Here is a 12,828-nt window from a genome sequence, read left to right as displayed (position 1 = left end):
TGGCGCGATCTCGGCCCACCGCAACCTCTGCCTCCTGGGTTCAGGCAATTCTCCTGCCTCAGCCTCCTGAGTAGCTAGGACTACAGGCACGCGCCACCATGCCCAGCTAATTTTTTGTATTTTTAGTAGAGACGGGGTTTCACCATGTTGACCAGGATGGTCTCGATCTCTTGACCTCGTGATCCACCCACCTCGGCCTCCCAAAGTGCTGGGATTACAGGTCAGCCACCGCGCCCGGCCAACATTGCTCTCAATCTGCTTCACCATTTTGGTTGCTAGGGCCTAACAAACAGCTGTAAGGACCGATGGAAACGGATCCAAAGCACCAGACCGAGCTTCATTTCTTTTTTCTTTTTTGTTTTTAATTTTTATTTATTTATTTTTAAGAAAGGGTTTCTCCATATTGGTCAGGCTGGTCTTGAACCCCTGACCTCAGGTGATCCACCTGCCTTGGCCTCCCAAAGTGTTGGGTTTACAGGCATGAGCCACAAAGCCTGGCTCTTCTTTTTCCTTTTTTTTTTTTTTGAGACAGATTCTTGCTCTGTCACCCAGGCTGGAGTGCAGTGGCACAATATTGGCTCACTGTAACCTCTGCCTCCTAGGTTTAAGCAAGTCTCCTGCCTCAGCTTCCTGAGTAGCTGGGATTACAGGTGCCCACCGCCACGCCTGGCTAATTTTTGTATTTTTAGTAGAGACAGGGTTTCACCATGTTGGCCAGGCCAATGTCAAACTCCTGACCTCGTGATTCATCCACCTCGGCCTCCCAAAGTGCTGGGATTACAGGCATGAGACACTACACCAGGCCAGCTCCTGAAGCTTTTTTAAGCCACTTTATAAAAAAATGAGATAGGCCGGGCGCTGTGGCTCACACCCATAATTCCAGCACTTTGGGAGGCTGAGGCAGGTGGATCATGAGATTAAGAGATCGAGACCACCCAGGCCAACATTAGCTGGGTGTGATGGTGCAGGCCTGTAGGCCCAGCTACTTGGTAGGCTGAGGCAGGAGAATTGCTTGAACCCTGGAGGTGGAGGAAGTTGCAGTGAGCGAAGATCGCACCACTGCCTTCCAGCCTGGTGACAGAGCGAGACTCCGTCTCAAAAAAAGGAAAAAAAAAAGGTGTGGTAAGTTAGTATGGCAACGCCTCAGACATTGGGGCAGATGAAAAGGGAGGTTCCCACAGTAAGAATCTTTCTTTTTTTTCTGTTCTAGTGGTCTTTTTATTGCCTCATCAGACTGAGATTTTGGGGAAACAACACAGCAGCAAACCAGGACACACGCATTTTCAAGCCTTTTAAAAACAGCTTGAAAATTAAAACATGAAGACCTCAATAATTATGAGAAGCAGTGTTTTTTTTTTCTTCCCCTAGCTGGGCTTGGAGGCATCTGTAGGTTAGACCCCTCTGGGGCTGGAATGACATGAAGAGCAAGGTTGCCCAGGTTGGCCCGGGTAGCTGGGGGCAGCACAGGGGAGGAGCAGGTTCAACCCCAGCCCAGCCTGCTGAGTTCATCCGAGCTCTGAGCTCCACGCTGGACAGAAACTTCCTCAGCATCTTATGGCAGCTGTAATCCAGGGTGGTGGTGTAGACGGTCTTGGGGTACTTGGAGTAGACGATGGTGGTGCTTAGGAAGTGCGTGGCTTTGTGGCACAGCTCGAAGTGCCCCTCAGCCTTATAGTTGCGCCACATGCAGCTGGGGATGTAGGCGACCGTCTGGCTGCAGGAGGTCATGGCCAGGCCCGGGGCAGCTGCACACTGTCAGTGCTGTGCTGCTGTGAGTTGTACTTGACCGAGGAGGTGTACCTTACTTCCTGTGGTGGTAAGGGGTCAAACTCTACTCCTTTGCCAAAGGACGGGGACACAGGCTCAGTGCACAGCCATACTTGACCAGGTAGGTGTGTTATACCTAAGTGAGTTAGATGGAACAGCGCCACACTTTGAGTTTGTTTTTTTTTTTTTTTAAAGATGGGATTTCACCCTGATGGCCAGGCTGGTTTTGAACTCCTGAACTCAGGTGCTCCACCCACCTCAGCCTTCCAAAGTGCTAAGATTACAGGCACGAGCCGCCACACCCGACCCGCTTTGAGTTTCCTTGTTGGGCTGGTCGTGTTGGCTCAAGCCTGTAATCACAGCACTTTGGGAGGCCGAGGCAGGCGGATCACGAGGTCAAGAGATCAAGAACATCCTGGCCAATGTGGTGAAACCCCGTCTCTAAAAAAAATAAATAGAAGATTAAAAAAAAAAAAAAAGTTCCTTATTAATTAGCCAGCCACCAAGAAGCTGCTAATGCTTAAAATTTTTTTGGCCCCGAGGAAGGGGCTGGATTTTTTTTTATACCTTGCTTAAGGTAGGGGAGGAGGAGCCTAGCTGAAGCAGAATTTACAGAAGCAGAACAAGCAAGTTAGATAAGGAGGATGGTAAGTAGGAGGCACAGGATGTTCTCATGATTGTTGATTTTCAACAGAAACAGGAACTGCATTAGGAATAAAAACTCCTTCTCTCCTTTGTTCAGTGTGCTCTTGGGACGGCTATAGGCACAGGTAGCACCCTTCTGCAGAAGTAAACTTTGCCTTGTTGAGAAACTTTTCTTCAGAGTGCTGGTCTGCCTCTGTGGCACTGAGAACTTATTTCTAACAAAAAGAATTTAGATTTGGCCAGGCGCGGTGGCTCAAGCCTGTAATCCCAGCACTTTGGGAGGCTGAGGCGGGTGGATCACGAGGTCAAGAGATCGAGACCATCCTGGTCAACATGGTGAAACCCCGTCTCTACTAAAAATACAAAAAATTAGCTGGGCATGGTGGTGCCTGCCTGTAGTCCCAGCTACTCAGGAGGCTGAGGCAGGAGAATTGCCTGAACCTAGGAGGCGGAGGTTGCAGTGAGCCGAGATCGCACCATTGCACTCCAGCCTGGGTAACATGAGTGAAACTCCGTCTCAAAAAAAAAAAAAAAAAGAATTTAGATTTTATTCAAAGTGTAAACAGATGGGACCCAGAAATGATAGGAATTTAATCAACTTAAGCAAACGGCCTGTTTTACAGCCTCCTGCCCTGCAGCCTGTGTAGAATGCAGTCACCTTGCTGTTGGAATGAGCTTCTGACAGACCCCAGCAACTTACAGATCAACCCCAGGAAACTTTCCTCATTAGCATAAACCAAAAATAAAATTCAAAGGCCCCCCCATAACCATCTGAATGGACTTCCTCCTTGGCCAGGGCACTCTAAAATTTAATCTGAAAGACTGGTTCAGGCCATGAGGGGAAGTAGAGTCAGAAATGCCTCATATATATATATATTTTTTTTTTCAGACGGAGTTTCGCTCCTGTTACCCAGGCTGGAGTGCAATGGTGCGATCTTGGCTCACCGCAACCTACGCCTCCTGGGTTCAGGCAATTTTCCTGCCTCAGCTTCCGAGTAGCTGGGATTACAGGCATGCACCACCATGCCCAGCTAATGTTTTGTAGTTTTAGTAGAGACGGGGTTTCACCATGTTGACTAGGATGGTCTTGATCTCTTGACCTCGTGATCCACCCGCCTTGGCCTCCCAAAGTGCTGGGATTACAGGCGTGAGCAACGGCGCCCGGCCCAGAAATGCCTCATATTAACCCTCCAGCGTTAACATCAAAACAAACCTGAAGTTTGATTAAAAAAAAAAAAAAAATTTACAATCTATTTTCTCTGAAGCCAGCTACCTGGAGGCTTCATCTGCATGATAAAACATTGGTCTTCACAACCCCTCATCTTAACCCAGACATTCCTCTTTTTTTTTTTTTTTTTTTTTTTTGAGACTAAGTCTCACTTTGTCGCCAGGCTGCCAATCAGAATATGTTTTGTTTTGTTTTGTTTTTCTTTTTGAGATGGAGTCTTACTCTGTCACCCAGGCTGGAGTGCAGTGGCATGATCTCAGCTCACTACAACCTCCACCTCCCAGGTTCAAGTGATTCTCCTGCCTCAGCCTCCTGAGTAGCTGGGATTACAGGTGCCCACCACCACGTCCAGCTAGTTTTTGTATTTTTAGTAGAGATGAGGTTTCACCATGTTGGCCAGGCTGGTCTCGAACTCCTGACCACAGGTGATCCACCCACCTCAGCCTCCCAAAGTGCTGGAATTACAGGCATGAGCCACCGAGGCTGGCCCAGAATATGTTTAAATCTACCTATGACCTGGAAGCCCCCTCTTCAAGTTGTCCTACCCTTCCAAATCAAGCCAATGTAAATCTTACCTGTATGGCTCCCTAAAGTGTATAAAAGCAAGCTGTACCCTGACCACATAGGGCACATGTCATCAGGACCGCTGGAGGCTGTCACAGGTGCATTCTTAACCTTGGCAAAATAAACTTCCTAAGTTGATTGAGACCTGTCTTAGATATGGTAGGTTCACATTCCCATACCAAAGCCTCCACCCTGGAGGAGCTTCAGCTTCATTATCAAAACGTGACCTATGTGCTCACATCATGACTCACTGGGAGCCCTCCTCTACGCACACCTTCTCCCTCTCTCTTTTGCCCCATAAAAACCTCTGGTCACTTTCCCTTGGAAAGATACTCCTGAAGGCCGGGCGCAGTGGCTCAAGCCTGTAATCCCAGCACTTTGGGAGGCCGAGGCGGGTGGATCACAAGGTCAAGAGATCGAGACCACCCTGGTCAACATGGTGAAACCCCGTCTCTACTAAAAATACAAAAAAGTAGCTGGGCATGGTGGTGTGTGCCTGTAATCCCAGCTACTCAGGAGGCTGAGGCAGGAGAATTGCCTGAACCCAGGAGGCGGAGGTTGCGGTGAGCCGAGATCGTGCCATCGCACTCCAGCCTGGGTAACAGGAGTGAAACTCCGTCTCAAAAAAAAAAAAAAAAAAAAAAAAAAGATACTCCTTGGAGAACACTACCAGTGCCCTTGCACCAGTAATAACATTCCTATTGATAACCTGCTTTCTTGGCTGGGTGTGGTGGCTCATGCCTGTAATTCCAGCACTTTGGGAGGCCAAGATGGGCAGATCACCTGAGGTCAGGAGTCTGAGACCAGCCTGGCCAACATGGTGAAACCCTGTCTCTACTACAAACACAAAAATTAGCCAGGCATGGTGGCACATGCCCAGCTACTCAGGAGGCTGAGGCAGGAGAATCACTTGAACCCAGGAGGTGGAGGTTGCAATAAGCCAAGATTATGCCACTGCATTCCAGCCTGGGTGACAGAGTGAGACTCTCAAAAAAAAAAAAGAAAGAAAAGAAAAGTGAGCCTGTGTTCTTGTGGAGAATCTTTGTTACTCACCAGGCGAACAAACTTAAAAGTGCAAAGAGAAACCAAAATGGAGTGACATGATCTGACTGATATTTATACTTATTTGTTTCTTTAAAAAAGTATTTAAACAGAGCCAGGCAAAGTGGTTCACACCTGTAATCCCAGCACTTTGGGAGGCCAAGGCAGGCGGATGATGAACTCAGAAGTTTGAGACCAGCCTGACCATATGATGAAACCCTGTCTCTACTAAAAAACAAAAATTAGTTGGGCATGGTGGCGGATGCCTATAGTCCCAGCTACTCAGGATGCTGAGGCAGGAGAATCAGTTGAACCTGGGAGGCAGAGGTTGCAGTGAGCCAAGATTTTGCCATTGCATTCCAGCCTGGGCGACAGACCAAGACTCTGCCTCAAAAATAAATAAATTAATTAACTAATTAATTGAATTAAATTAAAAAATCAACTGATATAAAACAGGGCTCAGGACAAAGTCTAGAAAAACTTCAGCATTTGGAAAACCAGTATAGGAAGAGAGACCAAAGAAGATTGAGAGTTATAGAGGCAGGAGGCAGATGAAAGCCTAGGCAGATAGGGGCGGGTCTCTGATAAAACCCCACCCCCAAGCCAAAGCCAGTTTAAAGGCTGAAAGCCAAGCTTTAAGTGAAATCCACAGAGCAGATTGAGAACCTGTCTTCCCGTTTGGCAAGCTTTCCTGATTGATCTCTACCCGTCACCTATTTCACATATACCTACCCTTCCCTAATTAGTTTTATACTATCATGCCTACCTTTGACTGGTGCCTTTAACTTTTTTTTGCATACTCACAAACCAATCAGCCTGCACTCACCTATTCTGAACATCTAAAAGCCCTGTTGTGATATTGTGCTGGCCTACAGCCAGAACCTGAGCAACGCCATTTTTATAAAATGCAATACTGTTTTTTAAATAAGTTGCAGCAGCTGCCCCATTCTCCTCACAATAACTGCTGGCCTTGGCTTCTGTAAATAGAACTGCTAGTTTGTTCTGCAAACTATGTAAAGCTGCTTGCCTTTTCTTATCAATAACTGCCAGAATTGCTAGCAGTTGCTTACCGGTACTAACTAAAATAAGCAGCCCAGGCTAATTCCATCCTGGCTCCTGTGACTTGTAATAAGTAACTAAAATCTGTGACTTCTATCACTACCCAGACAATGTGTAAACAAATGCTTATCTTGACTTCTGTAAACCACTGAAGTAACAAACAGAATGACAAAAGTCCCCTGGTCCTTGGAATGTCTGGAGACCCCCACCATCGTCTCTGCCCAGGAGGTGAATTACAGAATCCCCTGGCCCTTGGAATGTCTGAAGCCTTTTCATCCCCATCCCCGCTCCTCACCCCCACTCCCAAGGTGGTTTTTCGGGTATAAAAAGTCTTGGCACCCTCCTTTCGATGCCACAGGTTGGAGAGATGTGAGTCCTCTGTGGTCGCCGGCATAATAAATGACCCTGCAATCTGGCATACTTATGTCTTGGTGCTAACTTTCTATGCTCGGTCTAGAGCAACAATGGATTCAGCCACACTGGGGGAGAAACCACCCAACTCCAAGCGGTTGACCACCCTCTCAACCCCTATCCACTGAGAGCTGTTTTATCCCTCAATAAAATTATTCTCCATCCTTCTCATGTTTCACTTATCAGTGTAACCTCATTCTTCTTGGATGTGGGACAAGAGCTTGAAAACCACCAAACACAGGTTCAAGCAAACATAGGTGGGCTGGAGTTAGTCCTGTGCATAAGGCCGAGCACAAGCCAGGGGTGGTCTGGTGACCAAATGAGTGGGGCACATCCTGAGGCAGGCCCAAGGCCAAGCAAGGCCCAAGGAGCAGCATCACCAGTCAGAGGTCTCTGACTAGCAAAAGTGGCTGAGAAAAATTCTGTCAGAAGGAGCAGCCACTGAAGGAGGTAGAGAATCAAGAGGGACATTTCAAGATGGCAGGAATGATCATCTGTGCTGGTGACTACAGAGAGCTGAGGCCAGAGAGAAGACCATTGAATTTGGTAACATGGAAGTCATAGTAACATTGATAAAGGAGCCGTAGGGGAGTGACAAGGTCATAGGCCAGACTAGTGTTGGTTGAGTACATAGCAGACGAGGAAGTGTAAAGAGTGTAGACCTGTGCCATCTACTTGGTTAGCCACTTGCCATATGTGGCTATTGAGCCCTTGAAATGTGGCTCCCATGAATTGAGCTGTAAGTGCAAAATACACACCAGAGTTCCAAAGCTTAGTGTTGAAAAATGTAGAATATCAGCTGGGCGCGGTGGCTCACTCCTGTAATCCTAGCACTTTGGGAGGCCGAGGTGGGTGGATCACCTGAGGTCAGGAGTTCGAGACCAGCCTGGCCATCATGGTGAAACCGCATCTTAAAAAAGAAAAAAAAAAGGCCGGGTGCGGTGGCTCAAGCCTGTAATCCCAGCACTTTGGGAGGCCGAGGCAGGTGGATCACGAGGTCAAGAGATCGAGACCACCCTGGTCAACATGGTGAAACCCCGTCTCTACTAAAACTACAAAAAATTAGCTGGGCATGGTGGCGCGTGCCTGTAATCCCAGCTACTCAGGAGGCTGAGGCAGGAGAATTGCCTGAACCCGGGAGGCGGAGGTTGCGGTGAGCCGAGATCGCGCCATTGCACTCCAGCCTGGGTAACAAGAGCGAAACTCTGTCTCAAAAAAAACAAAAAAAAAAACAAAAAAGAAAAAAAAATGTAAAAAAAAAAAAAAAGAAAATGTAGAATATCTCATTCATCTTTTTATAATATTGAGAAATATTGATTACATGTGGAAATGTAAATGTTCTGAATATACTAAAGATTTTTTCTTTCTTTTTTTTTGAGCTAGGGTCTCACTCTGTCACCCAGGCTGGAGTGCAGAGGTGCGATCCCAGGCTCAAGTGATCCTCCCACTTCAGTCTCCCGAGTAGTTGGGACTATAGGTGCACGCCACTACAACCAAGTAACTTTTGTATTTCTTGTACAGAGACAGCGTTTTGCCATGTTGCCTTGAACATTTCACCATGCTGCTCTTGAACTCCTGGGCTTAAGCAATCCACCTGCCTTGGCCTTTCAAAGTGCTAGGATTATAGGCACGAGCCACCACCCAGACAAGTTAAAGATATTAAATTAATTTCATTTGTTTCTTTGGACTTTTTAAAAAGTAGTTAACTAGAAAAATAAAAATTGGCTGGTTTGCTTGAGCCCAGAGTTCAAGACCAGCCTGGGCAACATGGTGAAACTTCCTCTCTACAAAAAAAAAAATACAAAAATTAGTTGGGCATGGTAGTGTATGCTTGTAGTCCCAGTTATTCAGGAGGCTGGGGTAGGAGGATCACCCAAGCCTGAAGAGGTTGAGGCTGCAGTGAGTCTCAAACTTCTAGGCTCAAGCAACCGTCCTGCCTCAGCCTGGGTGACACTGTGAAAGACTGTGTCAAAAAAAAAAAACTGGCTAGATGTGATGGCTCATACCTGTAACCTTAGTACTTTGGGAAACCGAAGCGTGAAGGTCTCTTAATCCCAAGAGTTAAAGACCAGCCTGGGCAATATAGTGAGACCTCATCTCTACAAAAAAATTTAAAAACTAGCCATATGTAGTGGCACATGCCTGTAGTCTCAGCTACTGGAAAGGCTGAAGTGGCCTTGAGCCTGGGAGGTGGAGGTCTGCAGTAAGCTGATATCATACCACTGTACTCCAGCCTGGGTGAGAGATTGAGACTGTCTCAAAAAAACAAAAAAGGCCGGGCGCAGTGGCTCACACCTGTAATCCCAGCACTTTGGGAGGCTGAGGTGGGTGGATCATGAGGTCAGAGGTTCAAGACTAGCCTGGCAAACATGAGTGAAACCCTGTCTCTACTAAAATTACAAAAATTAGCCAGGTGTGCTGGCACACACCTGTAATCCCAGGTACTCGGGAGGCTGAGGCAGAGAATTGTTTGAACCCAGGAGGTGGAGACTGCAGTGAGCCAAGATTGTGCCATTGCACCCAAGCCTGGGTGACAGAGCAAGACTCCATCAAAAAAAAAAAAAAAAAAAAAAAAAAGAACAAAGAAGGAAAGAAAGAAAAAGAAAATTAAAAAATTACTAGGTATGGCCGGGCGCGGTGGCTCAAGCCTGTAATCCCAGCACTTTGGGAGGCCGAGGCGGGTGGATCACGAGGTCAACAGATCGAGACCATCCTGGTCAACATGGTGAAACCCTGTCTCTACTAAAACTACAAAAAATTAGCTGGGCATGGTGGCGCGTGCCTGTAATCCCAGCTACTCAGGAGGCTGAGGCAGGAGAATTGCCTGAACCCAGGAGGCGGAGGTTGCAGTGAGCCGAGATCGCGCCATTGCACTCCAGCCTGGGTAACAAGAGCGAAACTCCGTCTCCAAAAAAAAAAAAAAAAAATTACTAGGTATGTGGTTAATATTTCTATTGAACCATGCTGGGATAGATAATTCTTTGAATAAATTTACCATAAAGGGGTCAAGTACAGTGACTCATACCTGTTATCCTAGCACTTTGAGAGGCTAAGGCAGGTAGATCACTTGAACCCAGGAGTTTGAGACCAGCTTGGGCAATGTGGCGAAATCCTGTGTCTACTAAAAATACCAAACCTGAGATGGGAGGATCATCCAAGCTTGCGGAGGTTGAGCCTGCAGTGAGGTGTGATTGTGCCATTACATTCTAACCTGGGTGAGAGTAAGACTCCGTCCAAAAAAAATAAATAGGCCAGACGCAGTGGATCATGCCTGTAATCTGAGCACTTTGGGAGGCTGAGGCGGGTGAATCACAAGGTCAGGGGTACAAGACAAGCCTGGCAAACATAGGTGAAACCCTGTCTCTACTAAAATTACAAAAATTAGCCAGGTGTGGTGGCACACACCTGTAAACCCAGCTACTTGGGAGGCTGAGGCAGAGAAATGCTTGAACCCAGGAAGCAGAGGTTGCAGTGAGCTGGGATGGCGCCACTGCACTCCAGCCTGGGTGACAGAGCAAGACTCCGTCTCAAAAAATAAATAAATAAAAAATTAAAAATTTTTTAAAAATTAAAAAAAAATTTTTTTTAAATTAAAAATTTTTAATTAAAAATTAAAACCCCAGTTCTACTAAAAATACAAAATTAGCCAGGCATGGTGGTGCATGCCTGTAATCCCAGCTACTCAGGAGGCTGAGGCAGGAGAATTGCTTGAACCCAGGAGGCGGAGGTTGCAGTGAGCCACTGCACTCCAGCCTGAACAATAGGAATGTAACTCCACCTCAAAAAGAAAAAAAAGGAGGCCATGCGAGGTGGCTCATGCCTGTAATCCCAGCACTTTGGGAGGCCAAGGCAGATAGATCACGAAGTCAGGAGATTAAGACCAGCCTGACCAACATGGTGAAACCCTGTCTCTACTAAAAAAAAAAAAAAAATACAAAAATTAGGTCTCCCGTTCCTGCCTCCAAGATGATAAAGAAGAGAAGACACAACGGTGGTGCCAAAAAGGGCCGCGGCCACATGCAGCCTACTCACTGCACAAACTGTGTCCGATGCATGCCCAAGGACAGGGCCATTAGGAAATTCATCATTTGAAACATAGTGGAGGCCACAGCAATTGGGGACATTTCTGAAGCAAGCGTCTTCGATGCTTATGTGCTTCCCAAGCTCAATGTGAAGCTACATTACTGTGTGAGTTGTGTAATTCACAGCAAAGTAGTCAGGAATGGATCTGGTGAAGCCCGCAACGACCGAACACCCACTCTGATTTAGACCTACAGGTGCTGCCCCACGCCCCTCACCAAAACCCATGTAAGGAGCTGAGTCCTTAAAAGACTGAAAACAACTATTCTCTGGAGAAAAATAAAATATAAAGTGTACTTAAAAAAAAAAAAACTAGCCAGGCATGGTGGCCTGCACCTGTAATCCCAGCTACTCAGGAGGCTGAAGCAGGAGAATCAGCTTGAACCCGGGAGGCAGAGGTTGCAGTGAGCCAAGATCACGCCACTGCACTACAGCCTGGGCAACCTAGCAAGATGCCATCTCAAAAAAGAGAATAAAATAAATAAAAATGGGCCACACACAGGGGCTCATGCCTGTAATCACCAACAGTTTGGGAGGCTGAGGCAGGAGGATTACCTGAGGTCAGGAGTTCAAGACCAGCCTGGCTAACATGGCAAAGTCCCATCTCTACTAAAAGCACAAAAATTAGCCACGCATGATGGTGCATGCCTGTAATCCCTGCATTTTGGGAGGCTGAGGTGAGCAGATCACCTGAGGTCGGGAGTTCAAGATTAGCCTGGCCAACATAGTGAAACCCCACCTCTACTAAAAATACAAAAATTAGCCGGGCATGGTAGCACACACCTGTACTGAGAAGGCTGAGGCAGGAGAATTGCTTGAACCTGGGAGGTGGACATTGCAGTGAGCCGAGATGGCACCACTGCACTCCAGCCTGGGCAATAGAGCAAGACCCCACCTGAAAAAAAAAAAAAAAAAAAAAAGCCCGGGCTCGGTGGCTCACACCTATAATCCCAACACTTTGGGAGGCTGAGGTGGGCAGATCACGAGGTCAGGAGTTTGAGACCAGCCTCCTGACCAACATGGTGAAAACCTATCTCTAATAATTAAAAAAAAAGAGAGAGAGATTGGATCTTTCTCTGTTGCCCCACTCTGGAGTGCCGTGGTACAACCATTGCTCACTGCAGCCTCAAGCTTCTCATGGGGTTTCTCCATGTTTAGGCTCAAGCAATCCTCCTGCCTTAGGCTTCTGAGTATCTAGGACTACAGGCACATACCACCTCACCTGGGTAGTTTTTTTTTTTTTAAGATAGGGTTTCACCATGTTAGTCAGGCTGGTCTTGAACTCCCGACCTCAGGTGATCCGCCTGCCTTGGCCTCCAAAGTGCTTGGATTACAGGCGTGAGCCACCACACCCGGCCTCCTGGGTAGTTTTTAAATATTTTTTTTGTAGTGTTGTGGTGTGTGCCTGTGGTAGCACCTCAGCCTTCAGAATAGCTGGGACCACAGGAACACAGAATCACATCTGGCAAAATTTTTTTTTTTTTTTTTGGTAGGGACAGGGTCTCACCATGTTGCTCAGACTCTTGGCCTCAAGCAAGCAATCCTCTAGCCTCGGCCTCCCAAAAGGCTCAGATTACAGGCATGAGCCGCTGAGCTCAGTCCTTTGTAATTTATTCTCAATGAGATAGGAAATCTTGGGTGGTTTTTCAGGAATGACATGATTTACATACCCAGACAGACTATGTAAGCGGGGCAAGGGGGAAAACAGGAAGACCAGTATTGACAAAAAAAATTCAAACTCTGTAAAATATTTGAAGGGGTTTATTCTGAGCTACATATGAGTGACTACACCCTGTGACACAGCTCTCAGGAGCTCCTGAGGACATATAGCCAAGGTGGTCAGGGTGCGGCTTGGTTTTATACATTTTTAGGGAGATATGCGACATCAATCAAATACGTTTAAGATATACAGGCCAGGCCGGGCGCGGTGGCTCACGCCTGTAATCCCAGCACTTTGGGAGGTCGAGGCGGGTGGATCACGAGGTCAAGAGATCGAGACCATCCTGGTCAACATGGTGAAACCCCGTCTCTAC

General features: G+C 47.0%; 1 pseudogene; it reads right to left on the bottom strand.

Moving 5' to 3' along the window:
• Window positions 1-1,326: 1,326 nt before the first annotated feature.
• On the bottom strand, window positions 1,327-6,698 carry LOC116566625 (annotated as a pseudogene).
• Window positions 6,699-12,828: the final 6,130 nt, after the last annotated feature.

Source organism: Sapajus apella, unplaced genomic scaffold, assembly GCF_009761245.1.
Source record: "Sapajus apella isolate SASKATOON/1434 unplaced genomic scaffold, GSC_monkey_1.0 scaffold43, whole genome shotgun sequence".
NCBI lineage: Eukaryota > Metazoa > Chordata > Mammalia > Primates > Cebidae > Sapajus > Sapajus apella.
This window is presented reverse-complemented; position numbering and strand designations above follow the sequence as displayed.